Below are 25,057 nucleotides of genomic sequence, written 5' to 3' on the forward strand. Positions count from 1 at the left end.
AAGCAGTGGTATCAACGCAGAGTACTAGTCAGAATGTTTGAACTATTTGTAACACATAGTTAATGTATTCCTAAAAAAAGATAGATAATAATTATTGTTCATGCTCTAAGTACAGCGTCCGGGCTTCAATTGATCTAGATTTTTATTTATTATTGATTCTCATCCATTATTTGAGCTTTTTTAACTACTTAATTTTTTAATTCTATTGACTTATTCAAACACTTATATTCTCTTATCGTAATACGTGCGCGATTTTTATTGTAATATACGATCTTTTTTCTAGTTCAAATATTTAGGTATTTAAATTAAATACGTAAATATATTTTAATTAAAAGAATAATAAACTATTAAACGCATTTAGACAACAAAATGCGCTTAATAAATGTAAAATTGCAATAAATGTATTGTATATTATCTAATACGTGTGCACACATCACTAATGGAACAATAATTTAACAGTAATTACCGAATGTAAAAAATTTTCTGTCAAGAATAAAGCAAGAATCAAATATTTATAAAATATTATCGTAACCGATTTGGCAAGTAACAATCATGATCAGCTGAATATTCAAGAAGATTGCAAATTATAAACATAATGTCATTATGTGACGGTGTTATTCAAGATCATACTAATATTATTATATAATACGCCACTTAGAGCTCTACAACTTTTGTATGAAACATTTTTCACGAAAATGCGTTGTTTCCTCAAAAACGGCTGATACGGCGCTCTGTTACATCCTGTATATTATTACTTATTGTTAGATATACTATGTATATGCAAACAATTATTGTTTTTATCTCGTTTACATCTCGTACCTCATTGTTATCAAAGGGTAGTTCACACAATCGTATAGAAATATTTCAAATGTTTGCGAGGAGAAATCATATAAGATAAGTGATACGGTAACGTTGTGTGTATTGCATTGCATATTATATATTGCTGGTTCGAGTCGCGCAAAATGAGAATTAAAAATAAAAATAAGATAGGATAAAATAATAAAGATTAAGACTTGAATAATAAAGATTAAGATGCAACATTTCGTGATCGAATCTTATGTCGAGAAGAAGTAAAAACAATTATATAATATTCTGCTTTAAAAAAAAGTTATTCTAAAACATCTTTTTTAAAGCATCTATTCTTCTCCTCTCTCTTTTTCTTGGTTATTTTATTATATTTAGTTATACTATATTTATATATAAAGCACGATAAATTATGATTTATAATTAGTAGTAAAGCGCAGCGATATTTGCTAAAAGTGACAAATATTTTGGCAAAGCATTATTGTTTGCTCCAACGTAACAAACAGTAAGTACCGAAATCTTGCATTTTTTCAGTATCATTTAGATAAAATTCATGGTTTTGCTTTTTATTTTTTTCAAGACACAAAGTAATTCGTGCAAAGTTAAAATGTAATAATTTAATAATGAAAAAACTCATGAAACAAAATACGGGCGGATACTTAATTTTGCAAATTATAATTCTTTGAAACTCGGTTATATACTGTACATATATTTCAATTAAACAGTAATGATGGAGCGCTTATGCTCAAATGTACGTTTAATCAAAAATTTGAAATTCAATATTGCTTTAATATTTTGTGAACACGTATATATATCATATCTTTAAATTATTGTTAAACAAACTGAAAATCATGCGAATTAGAAACTTGCGCATTACTTCCTCATTATTTTATTTTATCTCACAAAACTTAAGTTCCTTAAAGTAAGTGGGTTTTTCAATTTTTACTTCTCTATAGAGGAAATCCCCTTTGTGAGCGAAATAAAAAAATATAGAAGATAAAGAAGCAATATGCTATTTTCTAATTTACATACTTTTTTATTTTTATATAATTATAAATTATACATTTACATTGTAGATTATAGATTTTCAGAAATATAAAAACTCATTTAAGAAAAACTTAATTAATTTTATTATAAGAAAAGATAACACACAAGAAACATTGATAAACAGTTTAAAAGAACGGAGCTGTCAGTAATGCATTTTAATGACTTGATAACTGTTTCAATACTAATATTCCGTTGTTGACCAAAACATTTTTGCACGTGCTGGAAATTATCTTCACTTTCAGCGTTTTTGATGATACTCTATTTGTGTAAAAAATTTAACCCGATATCTCAGAATTTGCGAAAATTATTTCCGAGTATAATTCGTATACATACATTTTTCAAAAAATTCAAAATTTTATAGAAAATGGACTCTTTCACTGATGCTGACTCTATCACCAAATTCATAACCAACCATCCTTTTATAATAATCTATTCATATAAAAAAATTTGATCAGATATCTCAAAAATTGCGGAAGTTAGAGTTGTACAAACATTCCGTACATACATACATACACAGATACATACATTTTCTAGGAATATAATTTTTTGACGTTTTGGAACATTTTGAACACATTGGCATAAAAAAATTCGAAAAAATATTTTGTCACAAAAACAAAGCTTCCTCTATGAGGAAGCAAAAAAGAATAATTATACGTTTTAAACCGCAAAACTTTTTCAAGAACTCAATGAAATACGGTAGAAAAATAAAATATAAATAATTTATTGCATGAATATAAATAATTTATCTCGTGAATCTTTCGATTAATGAACACAGATTCCAAATTTGGACGAGTTACATAGAAATAATCGAGAAATGTTTTGCCGACGAAATATTCTCAACCATTAATTTTATACTCAATTTTCATCGATGATATATATTTATATACATATTATATTCCATCTTCTTTAATAAAGTATCTTTATATAATTTTCTGAATTAATAAAGATAATAATGATATAAACATCGTGTCAATAAAATATTTGTCAATGTGTGAGTGTAAAATTCAATCTTACAAAGTATTTATAATAATTTATGCATTACATATTTGGTAACTTGGGCTGTTTAATATATTTACAGGCTACAAAAATGGACTTAATCTTTTTGATATTGTGCGCCTTGTTCGTAGTTTTAATAATTCCCGCAATTATATCGATAGTACATCATCAATACGTTCTTCGACAAAAGCTCAAAAATATTTCTCAGATCGGTAGATTTCCTTTTAGCATGGCATTTAAATTAATGAAGCAAACGGACTATGGTAAAAATCTTATACATAAGATATTGTTATTATTATATGCTTTTACAAATATTGTTTATATATTTTTAGTAAAAAGTTTAAAGGAATTAATAAATGAAAAAAAAAATTGTCATTTACTGTAAATCAGTATAATAATTAGTAAATTTTGTCACAAAGACAAAGTAATACTAAATATCTAATTATGTACTTATCGTAGAACGCAAACAATGGCTTGAGCAATATATGTTTCATTCTAAAGAAGGTATTTTTATAATTAGGGTTGGCATGAAACCGTTCATTAATATCTATAAACCCGAATTTTTAGAGGTAAGAATGAAAAGAATCTTACTAATAGTATAACAAAATCTTACAGTAAAGTATCGGTTAATTTTTTGCGATGTAAATGTGTGTGTATAAATAGTAATTTAATATCGTAAGAAAACAAAACTTTTTTTCAATAGTTAAATAGAGTAAACTTTCATAAACATATCATTATAAATTATTAAAATGTTTTTTGATCTAATAGAGAAAAAGAATTTTAATCAGTAATACAATTGTTGTTATTGCATATATGAAAAATATGTCCATATTTTGCTATTATAATGAATTATTTAATATTATAACAAAATAAAGAAACAAATTTAATATTAAAAATTAAATATGACAAATTTAACAAATAAAAATTTTATTAAATTAAAAATTTGTTAAATTTAACGAATTTAACAAGTTTAATGTTACAACAAAACTTCTTTTTCGGTGAAATAGAACAATTTTTGCTGATTCAATTTATTTATTTGAAAATACAAATTTATTGTTAAAGTAAAATAATTTATAATTATTAATAAGTGCTTTTAGCTGCTCATTGTTTTGGTGATTGTAAAATAAACAATAATTTATTATTTTAGAAAATAATATTATTTGTGTGTGTTGTATCGTATCGAATTTGTACATGCGCAGATAGTGTCGGTACATCTTACTGATTATTTGAAAAGACTCTCTTGTTTGATGATTATTTGAATATGTTTATTTGAAAAGATAATTCGCTTGATGAACTTTGCATCTTATATAGGAAGAAAAATATGCAGACTTAGCGGATGATATTTCACATCGCGGAAGTAAATTTAGATCTATAATATTGCCAATGAAAAAAAGATTTGGTTGAACAATTAATTTTTTTGTTAAAAATAATTTTGATAAATTATGACGCGATAATCACGAAATGCGCGAATATCTCGAAAATCATCCGATGGTGGAAACATCTCCGCTCGATTCTCACGATGCATTTTTCGGCGGCCGCACGGGAAATATCGTGACTCGTTATGAGGTTACGGATACGGAGAAAATACGATACGTGGACGTGTGCTCTTTGTACCCTCTTTGTTCCCAATCGACCATCCGGATATTTACGTCGGCGAGGAATGTTCCGCAATAATCGGAAGGGCACCGAATTTTAATTTCGATACGATTGAAGGGCTCATACGTTGCAGAGTACTCCCACCACGCGACCTATTTCATCCGGTACTCCCGTATCGCGTACGCGGAAAATTACTTTTCGCCTTATGTCGTAGTTGTTGCGAAACATTTGCGCAGACATCTTGCACGCACGACAGCATTAATGAGCGGGAATTCAAGGGTACGTGGGTGTCGTGCGAATTACGAAAGGCAGTCGAAAAGGGTTATCTCGTGACGGCAGTAAGCGAGATTTGGCAATATAAAGTTAGTCAATTCGATCGCGCATCTCGACAAGGCGGTTTGTTCGCCGAATATATAAACTCATTCTTACAATTAAAACAAGAAGCAAGCGGATGGCCGGGGGAATGCGGAGACGACGATGACGCTAAAGAACGGTATCTACGGGAGTACGAAAAAACCGAAGGTATTGTTCTCGATAAGTGTAACGTCGCGCTGAACCCTGGTTTACGTTCAGTTGCAAAACTCTGTTTAAATTCATTTGGGGAAAATTCGGCCAGCGGGCCAATTTGCCGAATACTGAGGTTGTGAGAACACTGCATCGTTTTCTGACATTACTGACGAGTAGCTAGCATGAGATAACCGATATATTACCCGTGAACGACGATGTAATATATGTTTCGTGGCGATTGCGACAAGAGGCCGTCACGCCCTCACCTATAACTAATGTTGCGATAGCGGCATATACGACGGCTCAAGCGCGCTTAAAATTATATGAATATTTAGAACGTTTAGATCGACGGGTGTTATATTATGATACTGATTCGTGTATATACGTAAGCACAGGTAAACCGAATGAGTATGAACCGCATACGGGGAATTTTCTGGGTGACATGACGGACGAGCTCGAAAGCTACGGTCGTGGTAGTTATATCGAGGCGTTCGTGTCCGGTGGCCCAAAATTTTATGCCTATGTTGTTCGTATGCCGGATGAGCGTACGCGTGAATGCTGTAAAGTAAAGGGCATAACTCTAAACTATGAAAACTCTCGGTTGGTTAATTTTAACAGCATTAAGAATTTATTGTTAAATAAAGAGAGAGCACAGGAAAATGAAAAGAACGGAGAAGAATTGCCGAAAACTTCGATAAATCTATGCTTTAGAGCAATTCGTCGTACCGCGTTTCACGAGATCGTAACACGGGACGAAACTAAAGTATGCGAGCCCGTATTACTAAAACGTAGATTTATCGATAGTCGAAATTCGCTACCGTATGGTTATGTATCTGAACAATGATTTTTCTATTTTTTCTCGACACTCTCTCTTTTATTGCTATATTGCGTAATATACTTTTGTGTACTTTTCGCAGCGGTGAAAATAATCTTTTTGTAAATAAATATTAAATTATATGTAAATTTTTCAATGTACAATGTTTCCGCATAATATAAATAATGATGTTTTTTATTTTAAAGCAACCAGGTGAAAAATATTTTTCTTCCCTTCCTTTCTTCCCGACGGCTCAGTGACGTCATAGACTCTGCCCTAAGTCTCAGCGTCAAACAGCCTCAAGTACCCGTATATATTCCAAGACCCTTTCTAACGTCTCCAGCGATGTTGTTACCGTATGTCTATCTGTGCAGCGGGGCGCACCCCCCTCGGACAATCGTACCCGTACATGCACGCACGTGTTCGTTACCACGTCATAGCATCTAGTTTATTCTAGCGGTACCTTATCCAACTTTCTCTTTTCAACAGGAAGGGTGGAAGTGGGTGGGCGACATATAGCGTACATCTCCCCTGGTTTTCCTCTAAGGGGGGCGATAGGACGATGTTGTATACCGCACGATATCTTTCGGTTTTCCGTATGGGGAGGGGAGGCTGGATGCCTTATGTCTAGACGCATCTCCAGTCTCGACAGTCGCCATTTTGTCGGTTGTTGTCACGTCTGCTTTCCGGCAGACATCTTGCCCGCTTTCTCCCTCGCACTATTTTTTGGCTCGTTTTTCCAATCCACTTTTTTTTTAAATCGACGGAACCGCCGGAACCTATCGGAGGACTGGGCACTATGGGGAGAACCAATCGGACCGCCAGGACCCCTATCTTAGCGCTGGACTACTCTCCATAAATACTACGTTTAACTTCTATTCTAATAAGTTTTCAGCTAGCTTAGCATACTAGGACCCTGTTTGGAGAGGCGGAGGACCCAGGTTCGAGCCCGAGCATGTTCACGCGACCGAAAAAAAAAAATTAAAAAAAAATAAAAAAATAAAAAATAAAAAAAATAAAGAACTACTCTCCATAAATACTACGTTTAACTTCTATTCTAATAAGTTTTCGGATAGCTCAGCATACTAGGACCCTGTTTGGAGAGGTGGAGGACCCAGGTTCGAACCCGAGCATGTTCACGCGACCGAAAAAAAAATAAAAAAAAATAAAAAATAAAAAATAAAAAAAATAAAGAACTACTCTCCATAAATACTACGTTTAACTTCTATTCTAATAAGTTTTCGGATAGCTCAGCATACTAGGACCCTGTTTGGAGAAGTGGAGGACCCAGGTTCGAACCCGAGCATGTTCACGCGACCGAAAAAAAAATAAAAAAAATAAAAATAAAAAAATAAAAAATTTAAATGGAAATTTGACTCGTAGACGTCCACGAGGCCCCTCCACTTTTTTCCCACAGACACCCTTAGGGGGGAGGGCCCCAGACAGGCACAGCAGGGGTCGGCGCCAGTGGCTGAGTAGTGGGGGTTTGTTTTGACGCCCCATAGTGCCCACTAACTACTATTAAATGTTATCAATTTTTTCACTATTTGTAAATATTTAAAATAAAATATAGATAACAATCAATATGAATAAAAAATATCATATTGTCGAATTTGAGGATGGTCTTCAAATCATACCTAACAATTGATTTACGTGTGAAAATAAATCTGCAGTATATTGGCCAAATTTGACAAATCAAAAAGAATATGATAAAGCAGTCGAAAAAATAAAAGATTTTAATAATAATAATTCAACAGTAGTATCTATTAAAAGAATATTTGGAAGGTAAAAGTTGAACTTACTTTGGTGCTGAAAATTTTATTTGCAGCTTTAAGAAAAACATATTTTCAAAATATTGTCGCTTTCAGATATTTTCATTAATGCAAAAGATAAATTAAAATTACCTGAAAAATTAGCAGATTTGAATTCAGATGAAGACACGGAAGTTGTAAAAAAAAGAAGAAGACTATGCAACAAAGGTAATTTCTTCAAGTAGTGAAGAGGAAACTGATAAACTTGTTAGAAAAAAGAAAATAGATAATTATCCAAAAGTACCACAAATTTCGAAACATTCGAAATCACGTCGTATGCTACAAGATAAGGAAAACTGTCCATTAGAACAAGAAAATGAAACGCAGCATATACAATATCAACAAAATTATAATTTTTCTTCAAGCATTCATCAAATAAAAGGTAAATTGTTTTAATAATTAAATAGTTAATATCTGTTATATTATAATGATTTGAATAATTTGACTGAGATAAACAGTGCGATACTTTTCAATTATATATATTTTATTATTACATATATATATACATATACTTTTTGAAAAATATATTGTAATACAATATTTTAAAGCAGAAGAAATTTTAATTTACAATTATTGTCTTCTAAAAAATAAGATAAAAAAGGTAAGAAAAAGCTTTCATTTATGTAATTATATTTTTACAGTTATTGAAATTCCAGCGATTCTCTAATCAAAACATTTCTTGTGGAAGTACTTCTAATATGCAACATGGCGTAACAGGTACATAAACTGCTATTTTTATTTATCTACAAATAAAAAATAGATGTTATAGCATTGTAACGGGGTTACTTTTCGCGAGCGCGCGGATGAACTCGGTTGGGATCAGGGCTCGTGCAAAGGTGAGACACACGAAAAACTTGGAGTTAGAAGGTATCGTCTTTATTTGCCTCTTTCGGCAATGGTCGATTTACAATAGGTTTCGCGCGGCGGATTATGCAACGCGATAGCTGTAATTCGCGTTCGTTATTCGGTGCGCGATGTTCGATATATCGAACCGCTTAAGATACTCGTACGGCAAACTGTGTTTATTGTGACGGCACGCGAAACGCGCAAGAAATCGGGCGCGGTCGTTCGGCGTGTGTACGGCAAGGCCGGGTTTATTTTGACGGTGCGCGGAATACAGTAGAGTAGTATGCGACAGGTATTTCGGCGCGATGATTATCTTTGCAAGTATCGTAAAAACGTGGCGGATCGTTGTCGCGTGGTTATTCGCGTATTCCTAGTTGTAGGGGGAATGCGATCGGAGATCGAGTACCCTCGATCGGGCGGAGAACTCTCCGTCCCTGCTTCCGTCCGTGGAGTCGAGAATAGCTCGGCGGAGTCGAGAAAGCTCGACGAGGCAGCGAACTCGCAAACCTACGGTCCAGCTGGCTGGAGCGGTCGGATAGTAGACCGTACTCTAGGAGAGCGGCGAACACTCCGCTCTCGTCGAGTTGGTCGGATTTACGTGAGGATTTCAGAGACTGCACGGAAACCGAGAATGCTCGGCGGAAGCTGCGAATACGTCAACCTCACATTCCGTCGTTGCTGCGAATTTAGGATCGGATCTGATATCGTACCTCGAAATGTACTGCTCGAGCGGATTCCGGAATCGTTCTGGTACTGAGATGCCGAAATGCTGCCTTTTTATCCCCGAGCGTCTAGCGGTAATTGCGTCGTTCGCCCCCGCGTGGGGATAACGACGCGTTGTTTTCGGCGGGTAATTATTACGGTAAACGTGTCGCTTCCCCTGGCCGAAACGACGCGGCGTTTCGGCGGGTGACGCTCGGGATCTTCCGGCAGCATTCGGCTGTGCTCGGTTTTCGGCGTAACGGCGGCCGTATAACGGCCGTACGGTTGTTTACCGCAACGGCGGTAATTTGAGTCTTCAAAAGGGCGCTAGGCGCCTCTGCCACTGCCCGGCTGGTGTTCGCCGGGCGGCAGACTTCCGGCTGGCTACTTGCCGAGTAACAACAGCATTACTTTATAGAGTTACAATTACAGATTCTCAAAATGTCCAGCGATTCTCTAATCAAAACATTTCTTGTGGAAGTACTTCTAATATTCAACATGACATAACAGGTACATAAATTGCTATTTTTATTTAAATTTTAAAGTAATTACTATTATGTGTTTTAATATATATTTGTGTATTAAATAGAAAGATTTATTTTCTAATGCTGAATAAAATCACATTCTATATCAAATTTTATTTATCTGAATATTTTTTTCCTTTAGGATTTAATGAATTTAAGCATCAAATATAGAGACGCCTTTCCGTGCTTAAGCAAAAATTAGATTTGGTTTTACAAAATCAATTAGATTTCTTTGAACAATTGCAAAATGACAATATAAGACGCATTTCCACTGAAAATAATGAAGATGTAGATATTATGTTGCAATTTCCAATAGAAACTGATAACAGTTTAAATCAATTAGAAGAGGCTCTTATCGATAATAATTATCGTAATAAATTGGTAAAATAAATATAAATATTAATATGTTATATATATTGATTATATCTTTACAAAATTTGTAAATTATAAAAGTAATATACACATTTATTCTTTGATTTTTCGATGTTTTTCTGTTATCAGAAAATGAAACATTTTGTATGTATTTTTATTACAATTTTTAAAACTTAAAATTATTAAATTTAATTAATCTAAAAAATATTTTATATTTGCTTATTAAAATAAATTACTTTTTTTCTAGATAAATAAACTTTCAACAATTGGTGGCAAAAATTTAAAACAGCTTGTTTTAAATTTAATGAAAAGAATTTTTGCAGTAACCATTGCAAAAGAGTATAGTTGGTATGGAAAGAAAAACAACAGAACCTTTTCAGATTTGAAACTTTGCTCAGTTATTATCAGTATATACATTACATCTAGTTATTATAATTATTATAATTAGATTCATTAGAGAGATTGAGAAAGATCTAGTTCAAAGTGAATCAAAGAACAGATATGTTAATGTACACACTTATATGTATTCTAGGTGCAGTTTAAATAAAATATCCACAAGCTACTGAACATGAAATTTCGGAACCAATCAAATCATGGCTTCGTCATGCATCCGAAAAAGCACGAAAAATGAATGCTTAATCAAATGCTAGGGTTGTGTTTTCTCATAATTTTATTTCTGTTTTTTCTCATAATCAGACTGATATTAAATAGATTTTAAAGTTGTTGTTATAGCCCGAACAGGCTATACACGAATTATTAAATATATTATTCTAAATACATATTATTTTATATGATTGCTCAACGTATAACGCAAACACAGATCACGTTACGAGCGTTGACCGAACAAAGCGCTGACAACGCGAGCCACGTGCTAAGCCCGAGCGACCGTGCAATCATTTCATTGCGAAAACGCGGAAATCAGGGCAAGCGGAAGAAGGACATTGCGAAAATGCAACGTAGAAGTCCTACTTAAAAGCGAAATAAAAAGGAATAAAGAAATTGCGAAAGTGCAAGCAAAGAAGTCTTACTTAGAACTTCTTAGCTTGCATCCGGAGATTGCCAAAATCAAGCGACATGACACACAGCCTTGTCGCTAAACGACCCCCTCCCGGGAAGCCAAGGGGAGTTAATAAAAAGGCCCACCGCTAACGAACGGCGGGCAGTCTTTACCATAAATATTACGCGGGCAGTCTTGATCATTAATTAATATTACGCGGGTAATCACAGTAACTACCAAACGGGCAGTCTTTACCATAAATATTACGCGGGCAGTCTTGATCATTAATTAATATTACGCGGGTAGTCACAATAACTACCAAACGGGCAATCTTTATTCCTTTACGCGAGTAATATCTCTAACAACCGCGAGTGTCAAAACGAATATCAATAATTATTATAATATTAAATAGCCACGCAGTCGGCAGAAATATACACGAAGAAGCGAGAGGCGAGTCTCGAGACCGAAACTCGACTCTAGACACGCGCACGTTAAGATAACCGTTATCGTGATACGCGACGTGAGCGAAAGTGCGGGAACATTGTAAATAAACCAAACCACAAATAAATCTGATATTAATCTATTTATTTAATGTGGAAAGTGTCCGAATTATTTAAATAAAGTTCTCAGGCGGAGCCCGAATTCCCAAATTCCTTCCGGCAAACGATCCCAACTACCGTGCCTCTCCGGAGGCACAACAGTTGTGCTTAAGACTGCAATATAATTTTTTAATTTTGAAATGTGCAATTATCTGTTTTTCGTAATAAGAATATTATTTTTGTTTATGTTGTTTAAAAAATAAAATATATGTAATGAATAATATATATATATAAATTTTTAAATAAAGTTTTATAACATGAAATACACTATTCATTTTATGTATAAAATATAAAAATAATATGTTAAAATTTTTTAAAGTTATAACGTTTTTATTTATATTATAAAAATATATCTTATTTTATGAGAATATATTCTTATAAGAATTTTATAAGTAAATAATTATATAAGCTTTTAAGAATGATTAAAATTGTGCAAATGACTTTTACATCTATCTTAAGAAATTGATATTTGAACATTTAATTGATACTTATGAAAAACTAACACATTAACATATATATATTATAGTTCTAACATCTATTTCTTAAGATAATATAAATAACATATCATCATTTAAACGACTTTCATTTTTAGAAGCTTTTTATTAGCTGATCATTTTTTCTTTGATATCAGGTGATCCATTTTAAATAGCTATCTAAAATATCTCAAAAGAAATGCATTATTCGAAAAAAAGATTCAGACAAAAATTCTTTGGTTTTAATAAGAAAGCATTAAAACAGTGATTTTGGTCTGATCTTTTAATAATCTTAAAGGTTAACGTTACCTTGAGTAGTATACCTTGGATAACTCTAATGCTGACAGCTGTTTAACTTTTATTTAAACTCTTTTAACTCAGGAAAGGTTTAAACAAGAGAGGTATATATATCTAATGTTTTGACGTCTCGATATCAGCTACAATAACATTCAGTAAAAAATAGGGGCTTTTATTTTAAAAAATTATAATGACATTTACCTTATATCTTGGTGACACAAACAACTGTGTTTTATTATTCTCTTAAAAATGAAACAACTTTTGTCCAAAATATTTTTCAATATAATGCATTTTTTCCAAAATATTTTAGATAGGCATTTAAAATGGGTTACCCTGTATATCTAATTATTTCATATCAATCAACCTAAGATAGTACAAAAGGCATTTACAAATATCAAGTGGATATTGTTGGGATCGAATTTCGTTATATAATTGGACATCCTAAGGATATCCATTTTAGGATCTCGCATAGATATCTTATAAGCGGACATATAGGCATCCTCAGTATATCCTAAGTATATCCTCAGGTTTTATACGGATAAACCCTGAATATCTGAAAATCCTTCGAGATATATCCGATGGACATACCTTAGATCAACTTTTGTTATGTGGGAATTACGTTACAATGAATAATTTATAAGAATTTAAAAATTTGTATATTAGTATTTATCTATTAGAAAGTAATTTAGAGGTTTATAACCTACTAGAAAAGTATACAATAATCACTGAACTATATATCATACTGGAATGTGCACGGCTATATTCCCACCACTACTACCACGGCCACTAAAGGATAGCTGCAGCTTTTCAGAGCTATCTCTTTTTACCGTGAACTACCATGACTGAAAACATCGTCCTGCCACGCAATCACACCAAATCACACGCGATCTTTGATACTACGTAAATATTTATTTCTATGCTGATGGTTGAAAATGTTAAGAAGCAGAGAATTAAAATAACTATGAAAAATGGTAAAGTGTATCTTAAAAAACTGCACATCAAGCTATGATAATGGTTTTAGAACGAATAATACATCTGGTCACGTGGTCGACGTAGTTAGATAGACAAGAACAGATCTGAGAAGCTACAACTCTCGCAATCCCACATTTCTGGTCGCCAATCAGCAGAGCCGTACGCGTTCTAGTATGGTACATAGTTCAGTGATCTTTATTTAGCAAATTTGCAGCAAAGTATTTAATAATTATATTTATTTAAAATATTTATTTAAAATACTTTATTTTAAATAAAGTATTTTTAGGTATATCCGCATGTGCAATGAAATAAATTTCCTAAAATAAATTTTTCTTAGTCTTAATTGAATATAATGTAGAAAATATCTGCAACAAATTACTTTTACTTTTTTTTATATTTTATTTTTTTTACTTTTTACTCTTGAAACAAAAGTATCAAGCATTTAAGCAAATTATGCTTTTAATTTATAACTTTTTAATATTAATTTATTTTTACTTATTATTAATTTAATTAACTTTTTAATTTATAAATTCGGTTGGATGCCCTATAGTGCGCACCTATAGACATTAAAGACTATTACATACAAATTTACACAAGCATAATTAAAACCATAAGATAATTAATAATACTATAAATCTTTAGAAAATAAATATATAACAATGCGCTCCGCTTGACGCTATTTTCGCTTCGAAGACCAAGATTCTTCGCCCCGATTATTCCATCAAACGCTTCGGAGTGTACCAATCAAATATATAAAAACTTTTATAAAATTTTTATATTTTATCTTTTTGAGCGTAATTTTACTGGTCTAATTAATAAGATTTTTGCGATTAAAATAACACCAAACACCACAATATTCGGATGAATTTCGATTAGATGAAAATCAAAAAACTTTTTTACTTATCTAAGTAAAAATTATCCGAATTATATCGTATTTGATGTCATTTTAACCGTAAAAATCTCATAAATCCATTACAATTACTTTCAAAAAAGTAAAAGAAGAAATAAAAGTCTAGTTCTTATTTTATGATATTTAAATTCATATAAATCATTAAAATCTTTTATATTTTACATTTTATCCGTTTAAAAATAATTTTAATGGATTAATAAGATTTTTGCGATTAAAATAACATTAAACACGACATAAATCGGATTCTTGAAAATGTCAAAACTATTTTATGAATAACTAAGTTGAATTTTGTGAAAAATAAAGAAATGATTAAGTTTTAAAAATCTTAAATAATTTTTTTTTAATAAAATTTAATTAAAAATTTTTGAAGTACACTGTGTTAAGTAATAAAACAAAAAACATGTAATATGTGCAAAATATTTAAAAAGATTTATTTCACATTTAAAACTCATGATTTTTTTATGTTTAAAAATTGTGATTTTAATATTTAATATTTAATGATTTAATATATGTAACAATTTATATCTCTCACACACGCATGAGCGGATACATGCATGCGTATCTGTGTGATAAAATCTCATATGTATGAAATTATTATATACTAAAAATATATTTTTTAATATAAATGTCTTTTTAGTAAAAAAAACGAGTTTTAAATGATAAATAAATTTTTTAAAAATAAAAAATAATTATTTGTACAACGTATTTATATACATCTAAACAACATTTTTTAAATGTTAAAATTTTAGTCTTTTTCAATAAATAAAAAGTGATTTAACTTATTATTTTAATGTTTTTAAAAATGTTTTCCAAACTTTTTCAAAAACATTTGTAAAAGTATTTGTTTACTCTTTGGTGTTATTGGAACGCATGTCGTTTTTTCGGTAGACTGTAAATTAATGTATAAACAAATGATGAAAATTTACTTTATTAAGTAATTTCCGGCATTATTTCAGAAGACAGGATATTATGTGCAGGCCACAGTAAAAAAAAAAGAAGATTTACTAAGTTGCATATTAGAACCCATACACCACCGCAAGGTTGCAACAACATTGCAGCAATATTTTTCTGCAAGATTGCAACATTGCAGAAACATTGCAAAATGTTGCTGTAACAATGTTATGATATTGCAGTAACAGTAAAATGTCCGCCTGCAGAAATATTGCAATATAATATTGCAGCAACTTAGCAATATAATATATATGCAATAATGCTTTATGTATATTTATTGACATAATATCTTTAACATATGAAAAAAAATAATAAGAAATTAGACCTATAAGAATCAGGATCTAGTGCGTATATAGATTTTCTGTATTATAATAATAACGAAATTATAAAATGTAAATTTTTTAGTACACATTCGACTTCCTTCAGTGACAGAGAATATTTAAGAGAAATAAGAAAAAATTCAATTTGCAATTGTGTAAATTCACAATTGTTTTGTATCCGAAATATTCAGATATTTGGATGCAAAAAGATCGTGGTGGATACGAGTTTTTTCACATCTCTCTTGTCTTTATATAATCTCAAAATTTATTTATTAAAATCTGAAGTATTTTGCATATTAGAAAATTATTATCAAATTTTTGATTTTATATAAAAATGGAAACTATTAGAAAAATTCTTAGTCCAATGTCTGAGCCCCCTGTATTGGGATCATATCACATGACTTAAACTAATAAAAATAGTTATTTTATCTTTTTAATCTTATTAGCCGCTCTTTGTAAACTTTATATAATTATCGTGACTAAAAATTAAATGCGGAACAGATAGCGCAACATGCGCTGCATAGGTAAACGAATGAACTAGCAATTATCAAATACTTTTTTTGTAATATTTTCGGAATATTGCTGTAACATTCCTAAAGTTATATTGTAAAATAATGTCTTTGCAATATTTCTGCAACATTAAACTGCAATATGCAATATTGCAATGTTGCAGCAATGTTATTGCAAGCTTCAGTGCTGTATAGGAGGAAACTCTCATGCTATACATTCCAAAAGATAATAGAATTTCTCACCTTGTCGAAGATAATGTCAAAAATATTGCAAAAAAGTAAGAAAGAGTTAGTAAAAAAATTGTGCAGAAAATGTTAAATTACTCAGATAATCAAAATTACACTCCAATGAAAAACAATATTCGTATACAGGGTGATTCAAAACAAGCTTTTGTCCTTACAATGTCATATACTTGACACTATTCTAAGACGATTTTTCCTTTGCCAAAATTTTTTCCGAGGCTTAGTTTTTAAATTATAAGCCAAAATAGTTAACGAATTACGGGCCGCGTACGCGCTCGCTGCGATCAACTGTTTGCTACATGTGATGGAGTGTATGTGTGAGAGAGAACGTATACGCGTGTACACACACATACACATTCTGTCTCATTCTCTTCCTTTCTCTCTCTCTCTCTCTCTCTCTCTCTCTCTCTCTCTCTCTCTCTCTCTCTCTCTCTCTCTCTCTCTCTCTCTCTCTGGAGGAGAAGACGTGTCAAACATCGCTCCGCAAAAGTAATAACTTTTAAACGGTTAAATAGTTACGGGGAGTGATAGAGAGTTATTCAAGTCATAGCGGCATAGACCGGCATTAGCCATGAGTGTTATCTAGCCGGGATATGCTGTTTTGTGGGCGTGAGAAGTGCATTTTCTGTTTGGGACACCAAAGTCTCACACGAAAGGTAGACATTAAAGGTGGACACAAAAGTGCTGACGTGTGACAGTGGAACAGAGGTGACTGATCGCTTACGCTGATATTTGCGGTTTCGGCCGATAATTATCGGCATGGACGATGAATATGCTGAATATCGATGCTCGGCATGTAAAAAGACAATAAAAAATCAGGTGGTAACATGCAAGTCTTGCTATCAGGTGAATCGAATTAAGCTGTTTTACCATCCAAGATGTGTAAGCAAGCATAGGATTTACGATAAAAATCAAGAATTGGTACTGTGTTCTGGCCCATTTGACAGATTTACAATTGAAAGTGAAGCAGACATAAAGAAGGCATCGGCAGTGGCCGGGGGCGGCAGGGACAGGCTAGGATCTACAGGATCTACAGGTTCGTTTACGACGCCAAGTAGTGGGAATAGAATATCAGGAGCGAGTGGATCATCGATTATTGACGTAAAAATAGATTGGCTGGTAAAAGTTGTAAAAGAAATAAAGGATGAAACAGCATGTAAGAAGGAAATTAAAATGATGATCAAGGAAATAGTTCGTGAAGAATTGGGAAATGTTAAGCAGGAATTGCTAGAAGAGCTGAAAAGAATGATACAGGGAGAAGGAAGTGGATCAACAGGAGGAATACAAAGGAGCTATAGTGAAGCGGTTAAAGAGAAAAAGAAAGAGAATGTTATAATTATCAAACCCAAGATTCAACAAGAGAGTGAAGTTACAAAAAAATTGATAAAAGAAAAGGTAGATATCAAAAACATGGCGATGGGAATAACGAAGCTAAAAAAAGGAAGCAAGGAAACAGTGATCATGGGTTGTGAAACTGGAGAAGAAATGAAAACGCTGAAAGCTACAGTGCAGGACAAACTAGGAGAAAATTTCAAAGTTACGGAATCACCGCAGATGAAGCCTAAAATAAAAATTATCAATATCAGCGAAGAAGAAATGAGATTGGATGATGATGACTTAATAACTACAATCAAGAAGCAGAATAGAATTGATGCAATAAATGATGGATTCCAAATGCGAATAGTGAAGAAAATAGTTAAAGAAAAAAGAAATGATAATAATCAACTTAGAAGAAAAGAAAAAGAAGAAGGTTCGATAATAATTGAAGTAGATGAAGAAACGCATGAATTGATGTTAAAAAAAGGGAAACTAAATGTAGGATGGAGAAAATGTTCTATATTCAATCACATTAATGTTAAAAGATGCTTTAAATGCTGGGGATACTATCATATTGCAAAAAACTGTACGCGAGATGAAACATGCCACAAATGTGCAGGAAATCATAAAGCGATTGAATGTATGGCAACAAAGAAAAAATGTGTAAATTGTATGTTTAAAATTCGAACATACAACCTGAAGATAAGTGATGAACACGACGCCCTTAGCCCAGAATGTCCAACATTTAAAAGGGCGATACAGGAGGAGAAGAGGAGAGCCGGCTGGAAAGATGCGAAATAGCAACTACAAAAGGAAGCGGAAATAATATTGTATACAAACGCGCAAAGTTTGATGGCGCATAAAGATGAGATACAACATCAGATTATGAAGAAAGTAAATCCGGCATTCATAGCGTTATCAGAGACAAGATTGACCGCTGAAATTGAAGACAGTGAAGTGAACGTGCCAGGTTATAGTATAATTAGATGCGATGCTGAAAATAGAAATACAGGAGGGGTTGTTTTATATATAAGGAATGATGTTAAATATGAAATAGTATTAGTAAAAAAATTAGAATCGAATTGTTGGTGTGCTGCGATTGAGGTGAAAGACAAATTGTATAGAGGAATAATAATGGTAATATATCATTCACCGAGTGCATCGCATGGTGATTTCGTGAGATTTCTGGAGGATATAATAGAAGAGTTAATAATACGGGGAGAATGTATGGTAATAGGAGACTTTAATATAGATATTATGTTAGATTCGTTTTATACAAGGAAGTTACAAACGACAATGTTGAGCTTAGGCATGAAACAATATGTAAATAAACCGACAAGAATTACGAAAGATAGTAAAACAATTATAGATTCAATTTTTGCTAATAATAAAATAGAAGTGCAGGTAATGCATGAACCTAAAATAACGGACCATGCGTGGCTAAAAGTTGAACTAAATGCGAATAAATTTGATAATAAATACAGAGAACTTAGTGTTAGGAATTATAGAGAATTTAATATAGATGAATTTATTAAATTAGTGGAAAATAAATTAGAGAAAAACCAAGATATGAATATCAGTGTGAGAGCGAAGAAGTTTGTTGATAGTATAGTAAATGCGTTGGACGCTACAGCACCTAGAAAAAATTTTAGAATTCCGAGAATATGGGAAGGGAAAAAGTGGTTTTAGGATGAAATAAGAGAAGCAGCGGCCAAAAGGGATGAGGCATATAGAAAGGTATTGTATGATGACACGGAACAAAATTGGTTGCAATTTAAAATTGAAAGAAATACAGTAGTTAAATTAATTAAGACAAAGAAGAAAGAATATTATGAAAATATGATAGATCTTAATAAAGAAAATCCGACATCTATGTGGAAAACACTAAAAGAAATAATTAGAGGCGAACCAGGAGGTAAGAGGGAAGTAGAGAATATAGATTTTGAAATATTAGACAGCACTGAAGGATGCAATATAGCAGATAAATTTAATTTATATTATATACAAAGTATTAATAGTATAGTAAAATCTATAAATGGGAGTAAAACTGGAAATGCAAGTAAAAGAATTATTTATGTTATTGAAAACGAGGGAATTATGGAAAATTTTGAAATGATTAGTATAGAGCATTTACAGGAAATTGTTATGGGATTACCGAAAAAGAAAGGTACAGAGGAGGGAATAACTAGCGATATATTAGAGGCAGCATTTTGCGTAATAAAAGAGGAATTTGTTGATATAATAAATAATTCTTTGAAGGAAGGTTGCTGTCCAAAAGGTTGGAAAACGTCTACAATAATACCAATTCCAAAAATAGAGAAAGCTAGAAAAGCAAGTGAATTTAGGCCTATAAATATGTTACCAATATTTGAAAAAGTGTTAGAATTAGTAGTTAAAAAACAAATTGAAACATATTTGGAAGATAACGGTATTATAACAGAACATCAGTCGGGCTTTAGAAAACAGTATTCGTGTGAAACAGCGATTCAAACAGTCATTGATGAGTGGAAATTGATAGTTAGTGAAGCAAAAATGGTAGGGGTAATTTTCATGGATCTTAAGCGAGCCTTTGAAACAATAGATAGAGAAAGATTATTAGAGAAATTATATCAATATGGAATTAGGGGAATGGTTATAGAATGGTTAAGATCATATTTAAAGGATAGAATACAGCAGGTTCAATTTAACAATAAATGGTCTAAATTAATGACCACAGAATATGGAGTACCGCAAGGATCTGTATTAGGACCTTTATTATTTATAGTATATATAAATGATATAATAAAAATCTGTCCAGAAGGATGTAGTATAAAAATGTTTGCAGATGATACGTTAATATATGTAACTGGAGAAAGCAGCGCGGAATTAGAGGGCAAAATGAATATGGCATTTACTATAGTAGAAGAGTGGATGAATATAAATAAGTTAAAAATGAATGCAGGAAAAACGAAATATATGATTGTTAGAAGTATAAGAAAAGAACTGCGAGGTAATATAACATTGAAATGTTTGGATGGAACTGAGATTGAACGTGTGGAAATAATGAAATACCTAGGCATAATTATTGATGATAGACTACGATTTAAGGACCACTGTGATTATATGCTAAAGAAAATAGGGAAAAAAACGAGTTTTTTGAATAGAATAGGTAATTATATATCGGCATACACTAGATGTATTGTATATAAGACAATTATAGCACCTCACTTTGAGTATTGTGCGACGCTGTTAATTGATATGGGAGAAACACAGCTGAGTAAATTGCAAAAAGCACAAAACCGGGCCATGAGGATCATATTGCAATGTGATAGACATACCAAAGTGGAGCGTATGCTGCAAGCGCTGCAGTTTATGTCCATAAAACAGAGGCTATATTATAATGTGTGTATATTTATTTTTAAGGTTTTAAGGAACATGTTACCGGAGCAAGTAAGAAATAGGTTAGAAATTGTGGGAAATGAGAGTGAAAGGTAAACACGACAAGCTGGGGATATTGCAATAAAATATCGCAGAACAAGGAGTGCGCAAAAGAGTATGTTTTACGAAGGAGTGAAAATGTATAACGCCTTGCCAGCTGAAATAAAGCCCCAGTCAGCCAGGTCTGTTCTAACAGATATTGCCAAGTGCTTGCTACAAATTATTGTCAGCAAAAAGGCTACAAATTTGGTACAAGAGTTGTTATTACCGATTAAGCTGGCAGATTGCCGGCAAGAATCAAGCAAAGCTTGCTAACATAACTACACAGCAAATTGGCGGCAGAAACCGAGCAAAGCTTGCTGACATGACTGACATCAGATTGTTGGCAAAAACTGAGCAGGATCTGGAGTGCGCAATCTGATGGCAAATTGGCAGCAAAAACCGAACAAAATCTGCAGCTTATTACAAAGTATTATAAAATAGTTCAGTCGCTTATCGCTATGCGGCGCATTATTCATTATCTATACCCGTATTCAAATTCTTGTCATGAGTGTATATAAAGCCTACAAAATGCTAATAATATTATAATATATATATTTCTATCAGTTCAATTTTTGACACAATTCTTATACAGGAAATTCAGATATTGAATTGATTTTTTGCAAATCGGACAGATAATTGTTTGATTTTCACTTATTCAAACAATTTCTGTCCAAAAAAATCTTCAATTTTATAAATTAAGTTATTTGAATTTACCTATATGTTTTAACATATTAATATATGATTTTATATAATGTCTAATTATCTAATGGTCATTTTATGACCAAAACTTATCATCATTTTGTTACTTAGGGTTAAGGCTTTAAATCTATTTAAATATATACTTTTATATGAATGGCCAAAAGCTGCAGAATTTGTTCGGTTTTTGCTGACAATCTGCTATCAGATTGTCTTGCGCAGATCTTGCTCGATTTTTGCCATCAATTTGACGTCAAGTCATGTCAAGCTTTGCTCGGTTTTTGCCGTCAATTTGCGGTCAGGTTATGTCAACAAGCTTTGTCACCAAAACACAAGCTTAATGCGGACACAGATGGCACTGGATTTGTTACCAAGTTTTGAGCGAATTTGATGCCAATTTGGCAACAATTTGTTATCAAATTGCTTACTGGGGCGTAATGAAAGAATTGTGCCGTTTAAGCGAATGTTAAAGGAGTATATTGTAATTAATGTAAACTAAATTTGTATTACAAATAGCTGAGAAAGCTAATAAAGATCAATCAATCAATCAATCAATCAATCTCTCTCTCTCTCTCTCTCTCTCTCTCTCTCTCTCTCTCTCTCTCTCTCTGTCTTTCTTTTTTACATCCATCGCGTGTAGCAAACAGCTGATCGCATTGATTCGTACCTTTTATGTAGTAATTCGTTGCCCTCATACGACTCAATAAGTAATACTTCCGTGTGACACAACGAGTAACTAGCAAATTTTTTTTCGCTCACAAATTGTACTACTGATCAAATTTTTACGAATTAATCCACGAACTTTATCGATAAATTGAATTTGCGCGACGACAAGAAGCAAGTTATATCGGTACTAGCGTTGCCGGCTGCTGGCTGCCGAACGACTGAATGTATCACATTACGGGTGATCGACGCGGACGCTATCATGTGTCCTGTGATCGGCTAAAGCCTCCGACATTGTAAATTCGATAGTTTCGAAAACATGAAACTATAAAATATGAAAATATAATGATGTATAATAACATCGTTTTTTTTAATAAATTCAGTTTATCGATAAAGTGCGTGGATTAATTTGTAAAAGTTTGATAAGTGGTACAATCTGTGAGTGAAAAAAAGTTTGCTAGTTACTCGTTGTATCACACGGAAATATTACTTATTGAGTCGTATGAGGGCAACGAATTTCTACACACAAGGTAAGAGTCAGTGAGTGAGTGAGTGAGTGAGAGAGAGAGAGAGAGAGAGAGAGAGAGAGAGAGAGAGAGAGAGAGAATGTGTATGTGTGTGTATACGCGTATACGTTCTCTCTCACACATACCCCATCGCATATAGCAAATAATTGATCGCAGCAAGCGCCTCACGTAATCACCAGCATGGGGCGGTGAGTTGCGCTGCTCCTGCCTACCTCGCGTACGCGGCCCGTAATTTGTTAACTATTTTGGCTTATAATTTAAAAACTAAGCCTTGGAAAAAATTTTGGCAAAGGAAAAATCGTCTTAGAATTGAGTCAAGTATATGATATTGTAAGGACAGAAGGTTGTTTTGAATCACCCTGTGTATTGATTTTCAAATATAGACATTGCAGAGGCCATCAAGAACAATAAATAAAAAAGTATAAAATTTATAGTGAGTTAAAAGCCACTATAATACTAATTTTACACAACTTTTTTATTATACAGGGTGGTCCCGAACGTTTCAGCCAGACTTTGAGATCTTATAGGAAATTTAATTCTGAACAAAAAATTTCCTATAAACATGGGTCGAAAAATGCTTTCTTAAGAAGTTATCAAAAACCTCTGAAATCGTGATTATTTTACACATTTTTCCAAATATCATAGAAAATATACGTCTTTTAACAAAAAGTACCGAAACAAAAGTTGTTTCTCTCGATGCCGAAAGTGTATTGGAGCTAGGGGGGGACATTTTGAGAACAGTTCGTTTTTTCACGTCTTTATTTATTTTCTACTATTACGTGCTATTTTAGTTTAAAAAAATTTGTTTTGTTTTCATAAAAGAAAAAGATTTTTATTTTTTATTTTTATCGTTTTTTCAAGAAATTTATTAAGTTTTATTTTCTTTTTATTTCATTTTCTTTTCATCTTTTGCTCTTCCTTTGCACCAGAGGTTTTTGAGTGATAACTTCTTATAGAAGCATTTTTCGACCCATGTTTATAGGAAATTTTTTGTTCAGAATTAAATTTCCTATAAGATCTCAAAGTCTGGTTGGAACGTTCGGGGCCATCCTGTATATAAATAAATTACTTTATTATATAAGATTAAGATGTACTATACAAAAGTTTCACGAGACATGTCATCTGGCAAATCGATATCGACTTACTGTCGTTCGCTTTGATTTCTTACATTTCGCACACTTTCCCACGCGCTCTCACATCCTGGCACATGCACATATTTTCGCATATTATGCACTCACCTCGCATACGCATGCATACATGAATTTGTTCAATTTTTGCTGACAATCTGCTATCAGATTGTCTTGTGCAGATCTTGCTTGATTTTTGCCATCCATTTGACATCAAATCATGTCAAGCTATGCTCGGTTTTTGCCCTCAATTTGCTGTCATGGTTATGTCAGCAAGTTTTGTCACCAAAACACAAGTTTAATGCGGACACAGATGGCACTGGATTTGTTACCAAGTTTTGAGCGAATTTGATGCCAGTTTGACAACAATTTGTTATCAAATTGCTTACTGGGTAAGCAATTTAATAATTTAAGTTTAAATAATTTAATTTATAAAGTTGAAGATCTTTTTGAACAGAAATTGTTTGAATAAGTGAAAATCGAACAATTATCTGTCCGGTTTGCTAAAAATCAGTTTAATATCTGAATTTTCTGTATAAGAATTGTGTCAAAAATTGAACTGATATAAATATATATATTATAATATTATTAGCATTTTGCAGGCTTTATATATACTCATGACAAGAATTTGAATACGGGTATAGATAATGAATAACGCGCCGCATAGCGATAAGTGACTGAACTATTTTATAATACTTTGTAATAAGCTGCAGATTCTGTTCGGTTTTTGCTGCCAATTTGTCATCAGATTGCGCACTCCAGATCTTGCTCAGTTTTTGCCGACAATCTGATGTCAGTCATGTCAGCAAGCTTTGCTCGGTTTCTGCCGCTAATTTGCTGTGTAGTTATGGTAGCAAACTTTATTCTTGCCGGCAATCTGCCAACTTAATCGGTAATAACTCTTGTACCAAATTTGTAGCCTTTTTGCTGACAATAATTTGTAGCAAGCACTTGGCAATATCTGTTAGAAGAGATGTG

General features: G+C 32.5%; 1 pseudogene; it reads left to right on the forward strand.

Moving 5' to 3' along the window:
• Positions 1-4,308: 4,308 nt before the first annotated feature.
• On the forward strand, positions 4,309-10,658 carry LOC138945000 (uncharacterized; annotated as a pseudogene).
• The last annotated feature ends 14,399 nt before the right edge of the window (positions 10,659-25,057 follow it).

The sequence above is a fragment of the Polyergus mexicanus genome, unplaced genomic scaffold (genome assembly GCF_030449975.1).
Source record: "Polyergus mexicanus isolate NDT 795.1 unplaced genomic scaffold, iyPolMexi1.0 SCAF_3, whole genome shotgun sequence".
NCBI lineage: Eukaryota > Metazoa > Arthropoda > Insecta > Hymenoptera > Formicidae > Polyergus > Polyergus mexicanus.